Here is a 25,471-nt window from a genome sequence, read left to right on the forward strand (position 1 = left end):
TGTGCCCAAACCATTTCAAAACACCCTCTTCTGCTCTCTCAACCACGCTCTTTTTATTTCCACACATCTCTCTTACCCTTACGTTACTTACTCGATCAAACCACCTCACACCACACATTGTCCTCAAACATCTCATTTCCAGCACATCCATCCTCCTGCGCACAACTCTATCCATAGCCCACGCCTCGCAACCATACAACATTGTTGGAACCACTATTCCTTCAAACATACCCATTTTTGCTTTCCGAGATAATGTTCTCGACTTCCACACATTTTTCAAGGCTCCCAAAATTTTCGCCCCCTCCCCCACCCTATGATCCACTTCCGCTTCCATGGTTCCATCCGCTGACAGATCCACTCCCAGATATCTAAAACACTTCACTTCCTCCAGTTTTTCTCCATTCAAACTCACCTCCCAATTGACTTGACCCTCAACCCTACTGTACCTAATAACCTTGCTCTTATTCACATTTACTCTTAACTTTCTTCTTCCACACACTTTACCAAACTCAGTCACCAGCTTCTGCAGTTTCTCACATGAATCAGCCACCAGCGCTGTATCATCAGCGAACAACAACTGACTCACTTCCCAAGCTCTCTCATCCCCAACAGACTTCATACTTGCCCCTCTTTCCAGGACTCTTGCATTTACCTCCCTAACAACCCCATCCATAAACAAATTAAACAACCATGGAGACATCACACACCCCTGCCGCAAACCTACATTCACTGAGAACCAATCACTTTCCTCTCTTCCTACACGTACACATGCCTTACATCCTCGATAAAAACTTTTCACTGCTTCTAACAACTTGCCTCCCACACCATATATTCTTAATACCTTCCACAGAGCATCTCTATCAACTCTATCATATGCCTTCTCCAGATCCATAAATGCTACATACAAATCCATTTGCTTTTCTAAGTATTTCTCACATACATTCTTCAAAGCAAACACCTGATCCACACATCCTCTACCACTTCTGAAACCGCACTGCTCTTCCCCAATCTGATGCTCTGTACATGCCTTCACCCTCTCAATCAATACCCTCCCATATAGTTTACCAGGAATACTCAACAAACTTATACCTCTGTAATTTGAGCACTCACTCTTATCCCCTTTGCCTTTGTACAATGGCACTATGCACGCATTCCGCCAATCCTCAGGCACCTCACCATGAGTCATACATACATTAAATAACCTTACCAACCAGTCAACATATATATATATATATATATATATATATATATACATATATATATATATACATAATATATATATATATATATATATATATATATATATATATATATATATATATATATATATATATATATATATATATATATATATATATATATATATATATGTGTGTGTTTTGAAGTGGTTTGGGCACATGGAGAGAATGAGTGAGGAAAGATTGACCAAGAGGATATATGTGTCGGATATGGAGGGAACAAGGAGAAGAGGGAGACCAAATTGGAGGTGGAAAGATGGAGTGAAAAAGATTTTGTGTGATCGGGGCCTGAACATGCAGGAGGGTGAAAGGAGGGCAAGGAATAGAGTGAATTGAGCGGTGTGGTATACCGGGGTTGACGTGCTGTCAGTGGATTGAAGCAGGGCATGTGAAGCGTCTGGGGTAAACCATGGAAAGCTGTGTAGGTATGTATATTTGCGTGTGTGGACGTATGTATATACATGTGTATGGATGGGGTTGGGCCATTTCTTTCGTCTGTTTCCTTGCGCTACCTCGCAAACGCGGGAGACAGCGACAAAGTATAATAAAAAAATAATGATAATAAAATACATATATATATATATATATATATATATATGTATATATATATATATATATATATATATATATATATATATATATATATATATATATATATATATATATATATATATATATATATATATATATATATATATATATATATATATATATATATATATATATATATATATATATATATATATATATATGTTATCCCTGGGGATAGGGGATTAACAATACTTCTCACGTATTCCCTGCGTGTCGTAGAAGGCGACTAAAAGGGGAGGGAGCGGGGGGCTGGAAATCCTCCCCTCTCTTTTTTTTTTAATTTTCCAAAAGAAGGAACAGAGGGGGCCAGGTGAGGATATTCCAAAAAAGGCCCAGTCCTCTGTTCTTAACGCTACCTCGCTAACGCGGGAAATGGCTAATAGTTTAAAAGAAGAAAGAATATATATATGTATATATATATATATATATATGTATATATATATATATATATATATATATATATATATATATATATATATATATATATATATATATATATATATATATATATATATATATATATATATATATATATATATATATAAAACAAATAGGGTGACTGTATCATTGATTGGTTAGTAAAGATATCCAGTGTATTTATGGATTATGGTGAGATGTCTAAGGATTGGCGGGATGCATGTATACTGCCGCTATATAAAGGCAAGGGGGATAAAGGTGAGCGTTCAAACTACAGAGGCATAAGTTTGTACAGTGTACCTAGTAAGTTGTATGGAAGAGACTTGATCAAGTGGATAGAGGCATGTACGAAGAATCAGATTGGCGTGGAGCAGTGTGGTTCCTGAAGTGGTAGAGGTGTGGATCTGGTGTTTGTTTTAAAGAATATGTGCGAAATACTTACAGAAAATATATGGATTTATATGTGACATTTATGGATCTGGAGAAAGCATATGATACGGTTGACAGAAATGCTGTGTGGAAGGTCTCAAGAATATACGGTGTGGGAAGAAAGCTGCTTTTAAGAGCTACAAGAGATACTTTTATTGATATTCTCTTGAAAATTACTTTCAAAATGAACATATCAAATATCGTTTTAACAGGTGACTTTAAGTATGAGCATATTAACCGAAAGCAAAATGTTTTTCAAGTTTAACTCTGAAAAAACTGAAGGCATCTAATGAAACCATGTAATAAAGTGTCTGGCGTGAGTAAGCTTCTGCTTGTGCTGGATTATATTATGCTGCGGTCCTCTAAAGGTGAGGTGAGGGTTGAGCAAGATGGGGCAAGGTTGTGAGGATATAAATGGAGGTTAGTGTAGACGCAGGAATAAAGGAAGAAGTCTTATGAGGCAAGAAGTGGGTCATACGCCGTATAAACAATGTCATCCACCACTTTAAAGTTGATTTCTGCATCTTGTGAATCACAGAAACTACATTTCTACAAACTGACACCAATATCTCTGAGATGGGATATTCTGTCTCTACCGTTACTGTGTAGAAATTGAAACAATGGAACAAAGACCCAATATTCTCAGTAATTTGGTCAGGTGACTTTCACGTCAGGAATATCGGGTCCCTCGCCATGCGTCAGAATAAATCACCAGAAGAGCAAAGCCGCTTGTTACAAGCTGTGAATCAGCCAAATAAGATTAATGGTGAGAAGATTGAGGAGAGATGTAATGATGGCTCGAGCGCGCCGTACTGAGACATCGATGTCGGCTGGACCTATCAAACTCTGGACCGTTATTGCGACATCGCTGCCGGTCTTGTAAATGTAAGAGGTAACACTTATAAGATAGAATATACAAAACCCTTGCCGGATGCGACTCGACAAAAATACACATTCGGAATGTAAGTTGAGGCAATGTTACTCAAAGATGAAAAGAATGGAATATAAGGATAAAAGCTATGGACAGATTCTTATGCTATTTTCAACAATTTCGCATCTCCAAGTATCTTGATCAATAAGGCAGCAGCTTTCTTGATAACAGAAATGTTTGAGTCCTCTGAACACAATCAAGAGATTTTCGACGATAAATCCATGAGCGTCTCACCAACTCCAGTTCAACATGTACACTATGTGTCGTAAGTTCAGAACACAAACATAAAGTAATGAATGTTAGGCCTTATGGTATTCATATTCTGAGCACATGATCATCAAGCAGTATAGTAACCAAGACTTCATCAAGGTGAGCAAACCCAGGATATGTTGAGAGGATGCAGTGTGTGTTGCGGCCACCAGTCACGTTGCTCCTTGCTTACCAGCAGCCCTTCAAGCACAGCGATCCACCATCCACAATGGACCTTGCCTTTTCTTCAGGTTATGATTTTAATTGTTTCTTAACGAGACCAAAATTTCCAGCGGGTTAAGGTTTATATTTCCTACTTCTGCTCGTTGTTTATGTAGGATAAATTCCATCCATCTGGCCCATTGAACACAAGGTATACATCTCTTCACAAGTGCCTGTTATATACATGGTATACACCTATTTACCTGGCGTGTTACGTCCTAGATGTACATCTACTTACTTGCGAATGATAAGTGCATGACATATCTCATGCCTTGTACTTATCATATACAAGTTACAACTGCTTATGCTGAGTTACATCTCTTGCCGGTAAAGGCGAGTGCTTCATGTTCTTCCATGCTAACGCCGTTATCATCAAGAGATCATTCTAATGACCAGAGTAAATATGGCCGCACAACACACAGAAAAATGTCAGCATAATCTTTGAGGAACTTGCTAATAGGACAAAATGTCTGTAACATCTGTTTCTTTCTTACCCTATCAATCATTTTGAGTAGCTATCTATTTATCTATTTATCTGTCCATATGTATATATATATTTTTTTTTTCTGCTTTGTAGCTGTCTCCCGCGTTTGCGAGGCAGCGCAAGGAAACAGACGAAAGAAATGGCCCAACCCACCCCCATACACATGTATATACATACGTCCACACACGCAAATATACATACCTACACAGCTTTCCATGGTTTACCCCAGACGCTTCACATGCATTGATTCAATCCACTGACAGAACGTCATCCCCGGTATACCACATCGATCCAGTTCACTCTATTCCTTGCCCTCCTTTCACCCTCCTGCATGTTCAGGCCCCGATCACACAAAATCTTTTTCACTCCATCTTTCCACCTCCAATTTGGTCTCCCACTTCTCCTCGTTCCCTCCACCTCCGACATATATATCCTCTTGGTCAATCTTTCCTCACTCATTCTCTCCATGTGCCCAAACCATTTCAAAACACCCTCTTCTGCTCTCTCAACCACGCTCTTTTTATTTCCACACATCTCTCTTACCCTTACGTTACTTACTCGATCAAACCACCTCACACCACACATTGTCCTCAAAAATCTCATTTCCAGCACATCCATCCTCCTGCGCACAACTCTATCCATAGTCCATGCCTCGCAACCATACAACATTGTTGGAACCACTATTCCTTCAAACATACCCATTTTTGCTTTCCGAGATAATGTTCTCGACTTCCACACCTTCTTCAAGGCTCCCAGGATTTTCGCCCCCTCCCCCACCCTATGATCCACTTCCGCTTCCATGGTTCCATCCGCTGCCAGATCCACTCCCAGATATCTAAAACACTTTACTTCCTCCAGTTTTTCTCCATTCAAACTTACCTCCCAATTGACTTGACCCTGAACCCTACTGTACCTAATAACCTTGCTCTTATTCACATTTACTCTTAACTTTCTTCTTTCACACACTTTACCAAACTCAGTCACCAGCTTCTGCAGTTTCTCACATGAATCAGCCACCAGCGCTGTATCATCAGCGAACAACAACTGACTCACTTCCCAAGCTCTCTCATCCCCAACAGACTGCATACTTGCCCCTGTTTCCAAAACTCTTGCATTCACCTCCCTAACAACCCCATCCATAAACAAATTAAACAACCATGGAGAGATCACACACCCCTGCCGCAAACGTACATTTACTGAGAACCAATCACTTTCCTCTCTTCCTACACGTACACATGCCTTACATCCTCGATGTATACTTCTCACTGCTTCCAACAACTTGCCTCCCACACCATATATTCTTAGTACCTTCCACAGAGCATCTCTATCATCTCTATCAAATGCCTTCTCCAGATTCATAAATGCTACATACATATCCATTTGCTTTTCTAAGTATTTCTCACATACATTCCTCAAAGCAAACACCTGATCCACACATCCTCTACCACTTCTGAAACCACACTGCTCTTCCCCAATCTATATATATATATATATATATATATATATATATATATATATATATATATATATATATATATATATATATATATATATATATATATTCTTTTTTCTTTTCTTTTTCAAACTGTTCGCCATTTCCCGCGTTACCGAGGTAGCGTTAAGAACAGAGGACTGGGCCTTTGAGGGAATATCCTCTTTTCCTTATATTTTCTGTTCCTTCTTTTGGAAAATTAAAAAAGAAAAAAAAACGAGAGGGGAGTATTTCCAGTCCCCCGCTCCTTCCCCTTTTAGTCGCCTTCTAAGACACGCAGAGAATATGTAGGAAATATTCTTCCTCCCCTATCCCCAGGGATATATATATATATATATATATATGTATATATATATATATATATATATATATATATATATATATATATATATATATATATATATATATATATATATATATATATATATATATATATATATATATATATATATACATATATATATATATATATATATATACATATATATATATATATATATATATATATATATATATATATATATCACAAGTAGTGGTGATGTGAGAAGGAGATGGAGTGAGTATTTTGAAGGTTTGTTGAATGTGTTTGATGATAGAGTGGCAGATATAGGGTGTTTTGGTCGAGGTGGTGTGCAAAGTGAGAGGGTTAGGGAAAATGATTTGGTAAACAGAGAAGAGGTAGTGAAAGCTTTGCGGAAGATGAAAGCCGGCAAGGCAGCAGGTTTGGATGGTATTGCAGTGGAATTTATTAAAAAAGGGGGTGACTGTATTGTTGAATGGTTGGTAAGGTTATTTAATGTATGTATGACTCATGGCGAGGTGCCTGAGGATTGGCGGAATGCGTGCATAGTGCCATTGTACGAAGGCAAAGGGGATAAGAGTGAGTGCTCAAATTACAGAGGTATAAGTTTGTTGAGTATTCCTGGTAAATTATATGGGAGGGTATTGATTGAGAGGGTGAAGGCATGTACAGAGCATCAGATTGGGGAAGAGCAGTGTGATTTCAGAAGTGGTAGAGGATGTGTGGATCAGGTGTTTGCTTTGAAGAATGTATGTGAGAAATACTTAGAAAAGCAAATGGATTTGTATGTAGCATTTATGGATCTGGAGAAGGCATATGATAGAGTTGATAGAGATGCTCTGTGGAAGGTATTAAGAATATATGGTGTGGGAGGCAAGTTGTTAGAAGCAGTGAAAAGTTTTTATCGAGGATGTAAGGCATGTGTACGTGTAGGAAGAGAGGAAAGTGATTGGTTCTCAGTGAATGTAGGTTTGCGGCAGGGGTGTGTGATGTCTCCATGGTTGTTTAATTTGTTTATGGATGGGGTTGTTAGGGAGGTAAATGCAAGAGTTTTGGAAAGAGGGGCAAGTATAAAGTCTGTTGGGGATGAGAGAGCTTGGGAAGTGATTCAGTTGTTGTTCGCTGATGATACAGCGCTGCTGGCTGATTCATGTGAGAAACTGCAGAAGCTGGTGACTGAGTTTGGTAAAGTGTGTGGTAGAAGAAAGTTAAGAGTAAATGTGAATAAGAGCAAGGTTATTAGGTACAGTAGGGTTGAGGGTCAATTCAATTGGGAGGTGAGTTTGAATGGAGAAAAACTGGAGGAAATGAAGTGTTTTAGATATCTGGGAGTGGATCTGGCAGCGGATGGAACCATGGAAGCTGAAGTGGATCATAGGGTGGGGGAGGGGGCGAAAATTCTGGGGGCCTTGAAGAATGTGTGGAAGTCGAGAACATTATCTCGGAAAGCAAAAATGGGTATGTTTGAGGGAATAGTGGTTCCAACAATGTTGTATGGTTGCGAGGCGTGGGCTATGGATAGAGTTGTGCGCAGGAGGATGGATGTGCTGGAAATGAGATGTTTGAGGACAATGTGTGGTGTGAGGTGGTTTGATCGAGTGAGTAACGTAAGGGTAAGAGAAATGTGTGGAAATAAAAAGAGCGTAGTTGAGAGAGCAGAAGAGGGTGTTTTGAAGTGGTTTGGGCACATGGAGAGAATGAGTGAGGAAAGATTGACCAAGAGGATATATGTGTCGGAGGTGGAGGGAACGAGGAGAAGAGGGAGACCAAATTGGAGGTGGAAAGATGGAGTGAAAAAGATTTTGTGTGATCGGGGCCTGAACATGCAGGAGGGTGAAAGGAGGGCAAGGAATAGAGTGAATTGGAGCGATGTGGTATACCGGGGTTGACGTGCTGTCAGTGGATTGAATCAAGGCATGTGAAGCGTCTGGGGTAAACCATGGAAAGCTGTGTAGGTATGTATATTTGCGTGTGTGGACGTATGTATATACATGTGTTTGGGGGGGGTTGGGCCATTTCTTTCGTCTGTTTCCTTGCGCTACCTCGCAAACGCGGGAGACAGCGACAAAGTATAATAAAAAAAATAATAAATATATATATATATATATATATAGATAGATAGATAGATAGATAGATAGATTGATAGATAGATTGATAGATAGATAGACAGGTTGTGGAAGGAGAGAGAGAGAGAGAGAGAGAGAGAGAGAGAGAGAGAGAGAGAGAGAGAGAGAGAGAGAGAGAGAGAGAGAGAGAGAGATTATAGCCACTATGTCTCCCTTGGCTGTCTGCGACCTGAGAGAGCCCAACAATACATCTTCCCTCTGCTCTGGAAGATTTGTGCGGGATATACCGCGTCGAGGTTTACAATCAGAGCCTCGGGGCATAAGTGTAGCTCGTGATAAAATCCTGAAGAGCGATAACTTCACAGACGAACGCTATACAATCGACTCAATAACTTTTGGCTGAAAATCGTGTTTTATGCGGGGATGGGAAGCGGGTGTTACACGAGAGGAGATTTAGATCCGGTGAGTTGAGCTGATGCGCCTCTCAGCAGGATGGCGTCCAACAAAGTGGTTCCACTCCTTGGGTTTTATGGCCTCCAAGACGAAGCTTTCGCTAACAAATCAGTGGATATTTGCATCGAAGGCCTTTCTTTCCTCCTTATACTGTCTTCTTCAAGGGATCTGCTGTTTCATTTCTTTAAACCTATCGTAAATGTCATCTGGACTTGATTTCAAGTGACTAATCTTGCATCACTAATTAATAGATGATTTTAATACTTAGCACTTTGTATAAGATCCTTCATGATGATTATATATATATATATATATATATATGTATATATATATATATATATATACATATATATATATATATATATATATATATATATATATATATATATATATATATATATATATATATATATATATATATATATATATATGTATATATATATAGATATATATACATATATATATATATATATATATATATATATATATATATATATATATATATATATATATATATATATATATATATATATATATATATATGGGTGTATATGTGTGTGTCTGTGTGTGTATATATATGTGTACATTGAGATGTATAGGTATGTATATTTGCGGGTGTGGACGTGTATGTATATACATGTGTATGGGGGTGGGTTGGGCCATTTCCTTCGTCTGTTTCCTTGCGCTACCTCGCAAACGCGGGAGACAGCGACAAAGCAAAATGAATATAAATAATTTATATATATATATATATATATATATATGTGTGTATATGTATATATATATATATATATATATATATATATATATATATATATATATATATATATATATATATATATATATATATATATTATATATATACATATATGTATATATTATCCCTGGGGATAGGAGATTAAGAATACTTCCCACGTATTCCCTGCGTGTCGTAGAAGGCGACTAAAAGGGGAGGGAGCGGGGGGCTGGAAATCCTCCCCTCTCGTTTTTTTTTTTTTTTTTTTTTTCCAAAAGAAGGAACAGAGGGGGCCAGGTGAGGATATTCCAAAAAAGGCCCAGTCCTCTGTTCTTAACGCTATCTCGCTAACGCGAGAAATGGCGAATAGTTTAAAAGAAAGAAAAGAAAGATATATATATATATATATATATATATATATATATATATATATATATATATATATATATATATATATATATATATATATTATCCCTGGGGATAGGGGAGAAAGAATACTTCCCACGTATTCCCTGCGTGTCGTAGAGGGCGACTAAAAGGGGAGGGAGCGGGGGGCTGGAAATCCTCCCCTCTTGTTTTTTTTGTAATTTTCCCAAAGAAGGAACAGAGAAGGGGGCCAGGTGAGGATATTCCCTCAGAGGCCCAGTCCTCTGTTCTTAACGCTACCTTGCTAATGCGGGAAATGGCGAATAGTTTGAAAGGAAGAAAAGAAATATATATATATATATATATATATATATATATATATATATATATATATATATATATATATATATATATATATATTATAGACTTATTCATGTGAGAAACTACAGAAGCTGGTGACTGAGTTTGGTAAAGTGTGTGAAAGAAGAAAGTTAAGAGTAAATGTGAATAAGAGCAAGGTTATTAGGTACAGTAGGGTTGAGAGTCAAATCAATTGGGAGGTAAGTTTCAATGGAGAAAAACTGGAGGAAGTAAAGTGTTTTAGTTATCTGGGAGTGGATTTGGCAGCGGTTGGAACCATGGAAGCGGAAGTGAATCATAGGATGGGGGAGGGGGCGAAAATCCTGGGAGCCTTGAAGAATGTGTGGAAGTCGAGAACATTATCTCCGAAAGCAAAAATGGGTATGTTTGAAGGAATAGTGGTTCCAACAATGTTGTATGGTTGCGAGGCGTGGGCTATGGACAGAGTTGTGCGCAGGAGGGTGGATGTGCTGGAAATGAGATGTTTGAGGACAATATGTGGTGTGAGGTGGTTTGATCGAGTAAGTAATGTAAGGGTAAGAGAGATGTGTAGAAATAAAAAGAGTGTGGTTGAGAGAGCAGAAGAGGGTGTTTTGAAATGGTTTGGGCACATGGAGAGAATGAGTGAGGAAAGATTGACCAAGAGGATATATGTGTCAGAGGTGGAGGGAACGAGGAGAAGTGAGAGACCAAATTGGAGGTGGAAAGATGGAGTGAAAAAGATTTTGAGTGATCGGGGCCTGAACATGCAGGAGGGTGAAAGGCGGGCACGGAATAGAGTGAATTGGATCGATGTGGCATACCGGGGTCGACGTGCTGTCAATGGAGTGAATCAGGGCATGTGAAGCGTCTGGGGTAAACCATGGAAAGTTCTGTGGGTCCTGGATGTGGAAAAGGAGCTGTGGTTTCGGGCATTATTGCATGACAGCTGGAGACTGAGTGTGAATGAATGGGGCCTTTGTTGTCTTTTCATAGCGCTACCTCGCACACATGAGGGGGGAGGGGGATGTTATTCCATGTGTGGCGAGGTGGCGATGGGAATGAATAAAGGCAGACAGTGTGAATTGCGTGCATGTGTATATATATATTTTTCTGTGTGTGTATATATATATGTGTACATTGAGATGTATGGGTATGTATATCTGCGTGTGTGGACGTGTATGTATATACATGTGTATGGGGGTGGGTTTGGCCATTTCTTTCGTCTGTTTCCTTGCGCTACCTCGCAAACGCGGGAGACAGCGACAAAGCAAAATGAATGAATAATTAGACTTTTTATTATACTTGTTCGCCGTTTCCCAGGTCATCGAGGTAGCGCCAGGAAACTTGCGAAGAACGGCCCATCCATTCATATACACATATGTTTACATAAACGCCCACATACACACATATACATAAATATGAATATACACATATAATATATATGTATATTGGGAAGGATCACAATTTTGCGCGTGATCAAGATATACAGTTTCGTGTAACAATCACATCATCAGGGAAGACACAAAAGAGAAATATAACAATTAGTTGATATACATCGATGAGACGAAACTAGGACGCCATTTGGTAAACATGCAATTGTCCAAGACAGACAACGAGCGTTCATAAACTTATCATTTTACAATGATATTTCTCGTGGTAATAGAGTTAAGAGTTAATAACTGAGATGGCGTTACTCCAGTCAATACAATGATCATAGTTTTTAACGTGATTAAACAAGGCATTTGATTCTTGTCCCGTTCTTATACTATATTCATGTTGCTTAAGTCTAACAGAAAGATCCTTACCAGTCTGTCCTAGATAAAATTCATCACAATTTCTACATGGCACTTTATAGATGCATCTAGGAGAATTTTCTGGTGAATTCCTCATTAAAATATTCTTTATAGTATTACTGTTGCTGAAGGCAACAATTACATTAAAGGATTTAAGCAACATGGGAAGTAGAGTAGAATTATTATTAAAAGGGAGAACTAAAAGACTCTTGGTGTCAATGGGAGGTTTGGACTCAACTCCATAAAATGATTTCTTTGCTAACTTAAGGGGTTTATCAATGAAAGATCTAGGGTACTTTAACTTAGATCCAATAGAATATATCTTCTCAAACTCATCATCAATAAACTCTGGACTGCAAATACGTAATGTCCCAAGGAACATAGATTGAAATGATGATAATTTAACGCTGTCATTTTGAGATGAATAATAATGGATATATGAGCATACATTGGTAGGTTTTCTGTATGTGCTAAACTTAAACTTGTTTCCTTGCCTATGGATCTTGCTATCTAAAAATGGTAACATACCATTATTTTCATTTTCTGCAGCAAATTTGATGGAAGGTACTAAATTGTTAAGTAGGGGTAGAAATATTTGTAGATTCTCATTTGTTGGCCAAACATAAAGAACATCATCTAAATACCTAAACCAAATTGCATTAAAAGGTAAGATATCCTCTAGCAATTTTGTTTCAGAAAATTCCAAATAATGTAAAGAATACTTAGTACAGGTGAAAGAGGGTTACCAATTGCCATACCAAATTTTTGAGCATAATATTCTCCATTGAATTGAAATACACGGTCTTTTATACAAAATCTTATCATTTTAATGAAAAAGACTTTGAAACAGGTAAATGAATATCATCCAAGACATTCGCTGTGGCGGACTAGCCAGCGAAACATTCATTCTAATTAAATGTGAAATTTACATGTACTCATAGATACTGTTCTCTTTCCTTCTGTACATAATGTTTAGACCCTTATTTTTATATATGGCAATTAATGGAGGACTGATGACGACAAAAAGGGCAAATACAACCTGATTATACAGAGAAACCAGTGCGCACGTGTAAGCAACTAACAATCAACGAGCAGAGACAGCAACTCTGCGTTTCAAGAATTCAGCTCTAGCCCTCAGAATCATTCTTTAAACATAAAAGCCTTGTTTTTACATAAAAGTCATAACTATGATTCTTACAGTACTTTAAACATAAAAGCCTTGTTTTTATATAATAGTAATAACTATAATTCTTACATCACTTTATTAATAACTTATATAACAAAAAGTCCATGACATGATAATAGAATGGAAATTCATAACATTCTTCGAATCTGGAAGAGAATACGAAATGCGGGTCAATGCATCAGCTACAATATCATCTTTCCCTCTTACGTGAAGATGCCTGTTGATGAAACGGTTAAAGTCCACTAAATGTGCATATACGTCAAATAAAAATAAAGATGTAAGATTGCTTACGAAGCTTAGTTCCCTTATCTCATGGCCACTACAACTACTACATTTCATTTAACGATTCGTCAAGAAAATCTTACATATATGCAATCAACCTTGATGGCCAAGAATGTCGCACACTGAGGTTCTCTATTAACATTAAAAAATCGAATAACACAACAATAGTAATGAGTAAGACCCAGTTTTTTGTGTGTGTGTATCACGAAGCACTCACTTTGATTAAGGCTCTTGGAGCCTTATAATCACAGCGTAAATACTTCGAATATTTTCGAGATCTTTAAGGAAATAATCTAAACTCAAAGCAAGCTAATGAGTGGTACATCTTTCTGACTCTGATGTCATTAGTCAAAGTGAAGTTGTATATAACCTGGATGCCAAGTTGCTGTATGCAGTCGTAGCCTTGTCCAGAATATTCAGCATCTAATATTGAATTGGACTTTTGGTTCAACTAGGTAATGCTGTTGTAGAATATTGCAATATTCGTCAAACAACACGGCCACGCCTAAACCTGCCGGGGACAGGTTTGCGCCTGTCATTTGAAGGCCTTACAATTAGCTCTCTCCTCGGCTCCTACTTGGAGTCTCTGATACTGACTGTTAAGTATAATTAAGTAGCCTTCAAGTTCATTCGTTCAGTTTACCTGAAACATCTTAATTTTTTCCCGTCTACATCTTCTAGTTTCGCTGGTGTCCCGGTTACTTGTCTCGTCACTATGTTTCTAATCTTATCTTTTCTTTATCTTTCCAAACACTGCCGTGGTTTCATTTCTCCCTTGTGTATTTTAACTTTTTTTTTTTTTTTTGGTTTAGTTTAAGTATTATCTCCATATCATGCCAGGATAGGCAACTGTAAAGTCTAATATGCGGTTTCCTTGGCTTCGGATAACACCAACCACAACATGGACAACACCAGCCTCACCACGAACAACTCCACTAGCAACACGGATAACACCAGCCTCACCACAAACATTAGCAGCACGAATAACGCCATCCACACACAAAACAGGCCTCAGCACGGGCAACTTTATCCGCACGACGAACAACACGCGTCTCACCACGAACAACTCCAGCTACACCACAGCAACGCCAGCCACACCAAGAACATCAGTTACACCACGCACAACACCAGCACAACGACGACAACTCCCGCCACACAGAGAACACCAGCTACACCACGTTCAACACCTCATAACCACGACAACTCCAGCCACACGACTGAGCTCATTATCGTCCTCAGCAGGCAGGGCTCGCCTGAAGAAGACATCAGCAGTCATGTAAAACAGTGATAATCTCACGTGTTCAATCGACCCTGACCCGACCTGACGAGGTCTTCATGTAAACTTAGCACAAAAGAAAAAAGAGAAACATACCAACACTTCTTGTTATATATCTCCATCATCTTGCCACATGAAAGTTCTGATACGAACGCTAAAACAGTATTGAGTCTCTCTCTCTCTCTCTCTCTCTCTCTCTCTCTCTCTCTCTCTCTCTCTCTCTCTCTCTCTCTCTCTCTTCCGTCTATCAACCTTGTATATGTGTCATGAATTTCATTCTGTGTATTATAAATACATACACGCACCCCAACTTGAGCCAGGCACACATATACCGACCTTCCCCAAGGGAAGGATGAATATCTAGGTTGAGTGTGGAATGACTGTCGCGCCTAGAATTCGAACGCATGCTGGCCCAGCCACAGGCGGGTACGTGGTGATCCATAGTCAATATCGCTAAACACTACACCACGGAAACCGGTGGTGTTTGAATATGTATGTGTGTGTGTGAGTCTGTCTGTATGTGTGTGTGTGTGTGTGTGTGTGTGTGTGTGTAGTTGTTCTGTATGTGTGTTTCAAATGCATACTTTCGTGTGCATGTGAGTAGATTTATGCGTCTGTATATAGGTGAATGTGTTGATTTGTGTTTTTGTGTATATGTCTGTTTTTACGTTTACTTGTGTATACGCATCTGTTAGCTTCTAGATACGTGTGTAGGAATGTACGTCTGTGCGTTTGTATGTATTTTTATGTTATGTGTATATGTACATATGCATGTAAGTTTGTCTTTGTGTGTGAATTCTTTTCTATTCTTGTATTGTGTGTGTTCCGATGGGTGTCTTTGTTCGTGTACATGTATGTATGAAGAAGACGAATGATCATTTGGTGATCTTTCTTTTTTTTCGGGAGAGAGAGAGAGAGAGAGAGAGAGAGAGAGAGAGAGAGAGAGAGAGAGAGTTGGATGGAGAAAGTAGCATCTACTAGCTAGGCCATCCCTGTGAAAATCTCTTCATACTTAGAGGTGTGGCCGCCCCTCAAATCTGAAACTATGTCCTCATACCGTACAAGCAGGTAATCACACACGCATGCGTAAAGCAGAGAGGCAATGAAAATATCAATTAGGCACATTGTACTACATGAGCACATTTTACGCACATGATCTCTGGAAATCAAACGTGTGCGCGTGGCTCCCCATGCACGCACAGAAGCGCGTATTCCTAGAAGTTCACGTACTAACAAAGCGAACATATTCTAAGAGTTTTAACGAATGAATCAGATGTATTTTGGACGAAGCTGTAACATTGTTCATGACAGGATCTTGATTGAACTTGAAGCAAAGCTCACAGCAAGGTCCTTTAGTGGACTTGAAGCAAGGCTCACAGCTGGATTAATGACCAGGTACAATAAGAGCCAGGCAGGCTTGCCGTCAATGCTTCACTATGAAGGACGGTACTGACCCGGGACACCGATGGGGTTTGCTTCAGTTGGGAATGTGACATAGACTCATACCAACAAGAAAGTTAAATTTTTTCTATTTAAAAACTCCTTGAGACGCTTTCCTATTCTTACATTTGGATGCTCAAATAATGAATTATATAGATAAGATATACATTCTTCCGTGTTATAAAATCATGCTGCTGGTTCACCCTTCTTATCGAAGTGTCAGTCAGCACGCGGCAGGCAGGCTGGCTGGCTAGTTCAGACGGTGACAAACATGTTGTTCTGATGGAAGATTGTCTTATTCCTCCAAACATTTTCGATTACCTGAGATCTTTATAACTGACCTTAATGTATATATCTTCTTTGGTTTCATTCTCTATGTCGTAAGTGAAAAAAAAATCATGTTTTACCTTACCACCATGTGATTGTATCACAACTAACGGATAGTTAGAACAGTCGTTGTAGCCCAGCCTATGTAAACAAATCATTCTGGTCGATGATTGGTGCAGCTAGAGTCCCTACGTCATTAGGCGACGCAGTTGGTCCACTTGGGACCCCAGTTTGTGGCCAGAAGGTTAGAGACAATTAAGCTTGCAGGTGTCATGACTGCGTAGCGTTCTCTCTAAGCGGAGTGACATACTGTCATCGTTTGTTCGCGATTACCAAATGTGATAAAGGTTTTGTCAAATGATTGAAGATACGAGAAGAGAAACACAAGATCGAGTGCAAGGAGGCGAAGATTTGTCGTTACTGTAATAGTCAAAGCGAGTGGAATGTCCGTGTTGGTTGGCATCACATCGGCTATTGCCGAAACCCATGCTGGTTGCTGATGTAACAGGTAAATATTTCTTGGAACAAATTGAACGTGAAGTACTTGGTATGAATATTTACCTTCGTCAATGCTGGTTTAATGGTTTTGTCACGCTAGGAAATTCATTGTAGATGTTAATGCAGTTTCGCGAAAGAAATTGGTATAGGTAAGGTCGTATGAAGGGAAGTCTTGAAATATATAAAGGTTATACATGTGCTGGTTTTGCTCCTTCCGTAATTTCACTAAATCTATTTTTCTTACAGTACGTAGTTTGCTTTGCGAATGTGATTTTTGTAACATTTTAATCCATTAAACATGGCTTTTTATATTGATTTATGCCTGAAATTCTTGGATTTAGTGTACGTTTATGATGAGTTTAGTAAAATTTCCTTTTACTTTATAAAGATCTCGCTTATGCCAGGTAGATTGAAGATTTATCTGGAAGGTTTGTACCGATGTAAAACCCATTCTCGAAATTTTCTCTTCTACCATGAGTTCCTTTAAAAGCGTTAGATGAGCTTAGGTATTGCACGGTTTAGTAATCTAAGGAAATTGAAACTCGTATCGCTTGTCCAGCAACACAGACTTGGTTATTCCTACCACTTGTCCAGACAAACATGGATATTGGTGGCCATACAACTAAGTAATATAGAACGAAGCTTTTAAAGTGGTGACAGGCCGGTACCAGTGAGAATTGTGTATGAACTTTAGTTTTAAGGGGAACTATCATGATGTATACGTACAGACGGGTACCATTATAGGCTAAATATTTCGAAATGAAATGCTTCACTGAAGTGTCCATTACTGAACATGCATAGATTCTGATTAGACCAGTTTAAAATTGTGTGCTCATCAGCCCTGGAACTGTAGCTGATTAAAGTTAACTATAACATTGAGCTCGTTAGCCCACGCAGTGGAGGAGGATGCTTGGCTATATTAAGATGGTCACGTGATTTAAATTCGTGTATTTCAATCATTGGGTTGAAGAAGCATCTGTTAGGCCACACGAGTTCGCGAGCACAAACCTAATGTTTGTCAACTGAGCTGGTGACTGTTATGGGGGATGGCGTCACGGTAAATGGAAGAGTAGTAACGTTCACTGTTCGACAGATGGTCCGTCTAATTGCTTTTTAAGACTGGTCCGGTGTTATGTTTTGTATGACAATCAGGCATGTAAGTGTTTAATATTTCGCGTTGTCGCTAACATGCAGTTGTACAGCAGCTGTCAACCAACGCGTAATAGATCACATTTTATTAGCATGTGTTTACCGTGGAGGTCCATGCAGGATTCTGTATACCTTATAGTTTCGTATAAATACGTAGACTAACAGGAACGTGCAACATTTACGGGTAAATTGTCGCGTCTTGTAATCTCTAAACACACTCCTCCCTTGTACTCCGCTCACCGTTTCCACTCGCCCTTCTGTAATCGATAATATCGCTTTTCAAACACTTCTGTAATACCCTCTAATCGGATGTCGTTATTGCTTTCCCAAATGTGCTAATAACCACATGCACTTGATAGCAATTAACAGTTCATCACTATTCCACGTACTCTCACTCCTTCCCTCCCATTCGGTGTCACCACCTCTGTCGGCGAACTACTGTGGCCTAATGTACCTGGAATAATTTTGCAAATGCATTTTATCGATAGGAAGCAATATTTGGTAGAAAGAGAACATGGTTAGTCATGTCTTATAAGATACTTGAGCCTCCAGATATATTTTTCATTCGGTGTAGAGGTTATTAGAGTACGTTACTGCAATTATTTTTTCTCTACTTATCCTAGAAATTGGTGTACGAAAAGTGCTTCAATCTATTAATGGAAGTGGTTAACATTAAAATTTTACTTAGAAAAAAGCTAAACGATTGCTTGGCTTTTTTTTTTACCCTGTAAAATATTTCATTTTCCACATTTGATCCTTTTTTAATAATACTCCATCCAGGAATCCAAGACTTTTATAAAGATATTGTCAAATATATTTCGACAGAGACCAGCATTAACTCTTATTTATTATTCATTCTTTTAAAATTTCTTTCGTTGTCCTTGCAGGACCCTCAAATAGTTTTTTTTTTTTTTTTTTTTTTTGCGAACTTTTTCTTAATGCGGAATGAACATCGAAAGATTTTTTTTTCAGGTATGTTCTGTTTCCCTTTGAAGTTCTTCACAATACTCGAACTTGCCTGTTGATTTATCGGCCTGCAGTTTCATCCTTATTAAGGTAAGATCTTTAACTGTATCCAGAGAAATTCCTTGCGGTAATTTAAAATCTAGTATTGATCTTGATTTCTTCACGAATGTCCACATCTTTCTGTAATGTTGGGAGAGCTGTATCACCACAATCTTGGTTATTTCTGGGCAAAACTACTGCGAATTTGACTCTGTGTAGTTCATTGATGAGTACGAAGATAACGTAAAAGAAAAATAAATTTTTGGGTCCTACGAAGTGTGCGGGGTGTAGTGATTATGGGATGAAAATGTGTCAACGATAACGATCTTCTAAATGTTTTTTTCCATAAGAGGCGACACTACCCAGATACTCTTGTAGCTTTTTACCGTGTAATCTTGTTACTTTTTAAAGTCTCCTTGATGAGGTTGAACTTTTTGTTCATAACATGTACACTGACTGAAGATTTAAATTCCTGTTAGAATAAAAATCTAAAGATTTTTCATAAATCTTTTTAAAGCTATACGCAGGTAGTAATCTGTATCGCAGATATGTAAACTGAGATACATGTATTTTGCCGTTACTTTTGTTGTGGACGGTATACTAGCTCAAAACGTTATTCTAGTACAAATAATTTTTGTCGACATATTGTCTCCGTCGATAATGCTAATACCAGCCGTACGGGCGGATTGGCTTGTGTAAAAGTGACTTATGAGGCAACCTTTCGCCCGCACCAGCAAGAAGGACGTGCCACCATCGGTCACCCGGCATTCTCATCCATTACCATCATACTAGTAATGCTGTCATCTATCACAGCAACGTTTTGGTCCACAACCTCCAACTCGCACATTCTGAAAGGTTTTAGGTAAAAAAATGTTACGTCGTGTTGCAATACATTATAGTGTGTGTGTGAACTTGTGCGTGTGACCTGCTCCAGGGAGAAATGAGTTCTTGCTTAATTGAATTTTCTTCGCTACCGAACTATTCAGTGTTCCAGTCGGTTTCAGTAGCCGGATAATCGTGCATAAAGTGAGAGAAGCTTACAACTGTTGCAAGACTGAAAGCTAAACAGTAATGAAGGCTAGTTATATATTCAGTGTACATATGATGACGGGATATCTGTTTTATCAGTAGATGTAGAAAGAGAATTGCTTGAGATAAAACTGCGTTAGAAAAAAAGTATCCTAGAATTATTAAACTAGACTTCTGAAATGAACAACGATGAAAAATGGAAAAGGTCTATGAAAATCTAACTGTATAGATATGGTTTGGTTAAGAGGTTGTGAGGGTACCTCGAAAAGGCATTCGGGTAGTGTCTGTACTTTGTTGACAAACCTAGGAGGTTGCCAAACGCACAATGACTAAACTAAAAAAGGAACGTGTTCCGATATGAGGGGATAAACGTCAGGAGTGATTGGTTATTCCACTAAACATTATCCTTCCGCAATTCTCCGAATTTCTTTGTGGGAACTTGTGCTCAGTGTAAGTCCAAGTCTGAAGGTCATCGGCAGCTGGTCAGCGACTTCATTTGAGCTTTTGGCTTATGTGATGTACCTTCTGGCCTAAATCTGCTAATGTAGTCTGTGTGGTCAGCCAATTAAATCAGCCATGTACTCTGTAGACAGCCACTTACCGTCTATTTGTGTGGTTAGCCATATGCAGTCTGTGTGGTCAGCAACGCAGTCCAACTGTATGCTCTATGTACTGTCTTGCTAACTGGTCAGACACGCAAAGTCTTGCTACGTGGTAAGTCAAAAAGTCGACTGTGTGGTCAGTCACGTCCAGTCGTATTGTGGGCTCTCAAAGAAATGGAGACTGTAAGAGACCATTTCATTCTTTCATTGCGCCTATCTAAATTTCGAGGTGAAATGTTAGAAAATATATGATGAAAGAAAAAAACAAATGGGGAAATTATCTTTTCCTCTTGATATTTGTGTTGTGATTCTGCTGATAACATACAATGAATATAGTCATGTTTCTCCTGCGAGGACGGTGAAATGTGATACTACTGGTTGAATAACATTCCCAACCGTCCTGGGAAATTAAACTGCATCCTGAAAGCTTTCCCTCAACGTCCCATTCTCCTAATTGTCGCTGTGGTGTGCTGTCCCCTCGCCACGTCCTACCCCTGGTGTGCCGTGTGTCAGGCAACGGAGTCTGACCCCCATCCCACCTTAGGTGGAGGTGTGTGTCGTATGAACCATGTCTCCTTTTCCCCAGACTTAAGAGAAGGTGTGCTGTACATGGAAGTATATGTGAAGGACAGATAAAAGGAATTCTGATGCCCCATAACGAAATTATGTAGAAATTTTCTACATACAGTGGTAGAATAAAGGAACAGGCACCTAGGTCCCATCCACCTCTCCCTCCGACTCGACTGCCGTCAGGAAAATGATTAGAAAATATTTAGTTCAGAGATAAGATAGTCATGGAAATGTTTTAGGTATATTGAATGGAAAAAGTTCCCCATCAATTTGGCGACATCTGCTCTGTGGTAGGATTCTAGGGAAAAAGATTAATGACGACTTAGATTTTTATACTGATAACAGATGTCATAAAGTATTTGTCTAGCTTCGACTTGAAGGTATTTGTAATACAAGCATTTATGACGAGGTAATTCATTCCAGTACTCCATCACTTTACATGTGAAAAATTTTGCAATTATCATTGCATCTTTTACCTTCATGCCATTATATCTTGCAAAGTCAGACTGAAGTGATGAGATTTTTACATGTCATCGAAATTGCTTAGCATTTTAAGCACTTCTATGGGTCTCCCTCAGGTTTTGCAGTTCTTTTTAGAGAAGATAGTTTTATCTTTCAGTTTCCTTGTATAACTTATTTTGGGGGTCAAGGAATTGCATTTGTTGGCCTTTTTTCTAATTCGCTAAAGTTTCTCTTAATCATTGTTGAGGTATGGTAAATAGTAATGAACAGCGTACTGTAAATGGAATTTAACAAGGGTATGTAAGGGATGAGTATCGTATCCTTTGTAGCTTGTATTTCGAGCTATGAAAACTAAGGTCATATTGGGTTCACCTTGCGTAAATAGCTAGGCATTGTTTACCATGCTTAAGGTCATTTCTGATTATCACAGACCCTTTTCTCTTTAACTTCTTGTAAAGGTTTACCAAAAGTCTTGTGCCCACCTAGAATTTTGGAACAATGATGCATGACTTTGCATTTGTTGACATGGAAATCCATCTGTCATGTCTCTAACCACTGCATTGTTTTATCTAAATCCCTCTGAATCTGCAGGCAGTCTTCCTTTTAGTTGGCTAATTCTCCCAGTTTTATGTTGTCAGAGAATCTTTAGTTTCTGCCAGCGAGTCCTTTCTCCAGGTATTTTATGTAGACGAAGAAAAGTATGGGATCTAGAAGTGCGCCTTGTAGAGCTCCGCTGTAGACGTGAGGCCAATCAGATGCTTCATTTTATCCCATCCTCCTCAGCCTCAACAGGAGAATTTGGGTTGAGCCAATCGGATATATATGATCTTTAATCTTATTTAGCGATATCTTATTTAGTACTTTATCGAAGGCTTTCCGATATTCCAAGTATATAACATCAGAAACCATGTTGGTCAGTTATCAAACTATTTTCTTTGAGAATGATCGCCTTTTTCTCTAATTATTGTTTCTCATACTTTGCCTATGATTGAAGTAAAGCTAATGAGGAGGAAATCCGAAGTACATTTCTCGTCACCGATTTTTAATATTTGTGTTACGTTAGCTAGCTTCCACGCATCAAGAGTTTTTCCTTCCTGCATTGATTTGTTGACTATTTTGGTGAACAGAAAAGCTAATTGCTGTCTAGCTTCTTTCGTTATACTTGGAGATATCGCCTGGACCTGTTAATTTATTTGGATATAGTTTGAGAAATATATTTGGCGTTGGTGATATCTTAACGAATTTTCGTTGGTAAATACCTGTCAAAAAACTTGTCAAGAAAGGAAGCCATTTCTTTAGTGACATCTATCAATGCTTCATTATGATTTAATATTTGACCAGTAGTTTCTTTGATTCTTTCTTATTAACATTCAAAAAATATATCTTTAGGGTGTTTTTTCACATTAAGAAATTTTTGTTCTTGCTAGGTCTAATTTCCGTCCTACATTGTCTTTGCAATCATATGTACACTCGGTCATAATTTTTCACCACTCTTGTACGTTTTAAGTAATCTATTTCTTTGCTTCTACTTGGCTCCTACCTTTTACAGACCTTTATCACCTTTCTAGAGATGCTATCTTTTTTTTTTCTAGAGGTAAGTAATGTATTTTTGAATCGTTTCAGATCTTTTCAACTGTATCCAAATCTACCAGTCTGATCAAATTTACTTGACCCGAGTCATGATGTAAGTTATTGCAGTCAGATAACCTAAACTTGAGTACCGTCATGTTTCCTTTGAAATCGAATCGTCAGATTACAGCAACTCTAACAATATTGTGGTGGCTATTTTCTAGCTTTTCACAGACCACAAAGGTAATAAGTTCGCCAGTTCTGAACATCAATATGTCTAACCTGGCACTCGAACCCTCAGCTTAGGAGAAGGTGTGTAGTTTGTGAACTTTGACCCCTCATCTCCAGTCTTTGGGGGAGAAGGTGCGTTGTAATTGGAACTTGGCCCCGTCCTCCCCACTTTATATGAAGTTTGTTGTTGGAACCTGATCCTCTCCTCCCCAACCATAAGAGAAGCTGTGTTGTGGTTGGAACCTGGCCTTGGCCTCACCAGCCTTAGGAGGAGGTGTGTTGTGCATGGAAGCTGGTCCCCCTCTTCCTCCAACTCGGCAGGTGGGAATGAAGTCTTATAATGCTCGTGGCGTATAGAGTATTCATTTCCTCAGCTTGACTGAAGTATTCAGACTCGTTCAGCATATCCTTGCAATTCTCATTAAGCTTTTCTTTCCTGGTTAGATGTAGCTGATTAGTTTGAGTATAAATAAACATTAAGAACTGTTTACCATCCTTCTTTAGGTTACGTTAGTTTACGTCGGGTGAAATAGTTTTTAGATAGAGTAATAGCTGCGTCTGAATCATACCGTCATATCATATGATCCCATAGAGATGACGGCTGATGATGGTCGTGTTGTTCGATAAAGATCACAGAGAAGGTCAGAGTTCTTATGACAGTCTCACATGTTGTGTGCTTGATAATGAACAACACTTCTCTTCTAACTTGAAGTCTCGTTTCCAAAAGATTTATTCGTGCAAGTAACATCTTGCGTAAACACCTAGCATCATTCATAGACTGCTCACATATATAATTAGCTTTTTTTTTCTTTTCGTTTGTCTCGCTATATATTCTATAATTGTCGGCAAAACTAACTACGGGGTTTCTTTTACTGATGTAAAACAAATAAGCTAATGTTATGAGTATTCCACAGAAGTGACAATGATCAAGGAAGAGGAATGTTCACATTATTATCTTGACTGCCACAGATATTTCTGAAAACATACATAACCACTCAAAATATTCAGATCTTCTAAACGACGAACGGAAAGCTTTTTCATGTCGTTACGATCCCTCGGAACATTTTCAGGACTCTAAACATGAATCGCACAAATGTTTGCCCCACCCAAATCTTCCCAGCGACTCGTACCAAACTCTCTTTTACACTGAATCGCTTTTGAATGTATTCCTCATATTGATTCCTCATATCCATCCCGTGTTCATCACTTGTCAACAGGGTTACGTGATCCTTCTTACGCCTTGATCTATCGGCGATCTTTTTATAATAAACTTCATGTGATCTTTGTGAAAAGATCTTGATCTTTATGAATATTTTTCCAACTGTGGTCCAGTCTAAACCCTATTCATGTTATAACTCCGCTCATTAATTCGATCCTCTTCTCTCTCTCAGCAAAGTAATTGACATCCGATGCTCACTTCTCGGAATCTACTCATAGCCCCTTGACCTCTGAGCGTTCCTCGATCCTCCTCAGGAGCACTGCCCTTAAGATCTAGTTCCTCTTTCTACTTCAAGATCGTCCTCAAGAATCCAATACCTCCACACGACTTACTAACTCTAATCCTTCATCCATATAACCATCATGATCACTCCATCTGATTTTCCTAAGCCAGTGACTCGTCTCGCCATTTCCTTCGCAACTTCCTCTCTCCTCGTAGCCTGCCTCTCTAACTTTTGACCTCTCGCATCCTTCCCGTTTCCTGATCCTTAGCATAAACCTCGACCCACCTCACGAA

General features: G+C 38.7%; 1 long non-coding RNA gene across 1 annotated transcript in view; it reads left to right on the top strand.

Moving 5' to 3' along the window:
* The first annotated feature begins 16,874 nt into the window (after window positions 1-16,874).
* The window catches only part of LOC139751102 (uncharacterized), a 35,872-nt gene continuing 27,275 nt past the window's right edge, over window positions 16,875-25,471 (top strand). Inside the window, exons 1-2 of the long non-coding RNA XR_011713285.1 lie at window positions 16,875-17,129; window positions 19,241-19,324. This is a non-coding gene — a long non-coding RNA (uncharacterized lncRNA). The remainder of the gene's footprint in view (window positions 17,130-19,240; window positions 19,325-25,471) is intronic.

The sequence above is a fragment of the Panulirus ornatus genome, chromosome 11, assembly GCF_036320965.1.
Source record: "Panulirus ornatus isolate Po-2019 chromosome 11, ASM3632096v1, whole genome shotgun sequence".
Lineage (NCBI taxonomy): Eukaryota > Metazoa > Arthropoda > Malacostraca > Decapoda > Palinuridae > Panulirus > Panulirus ornatus.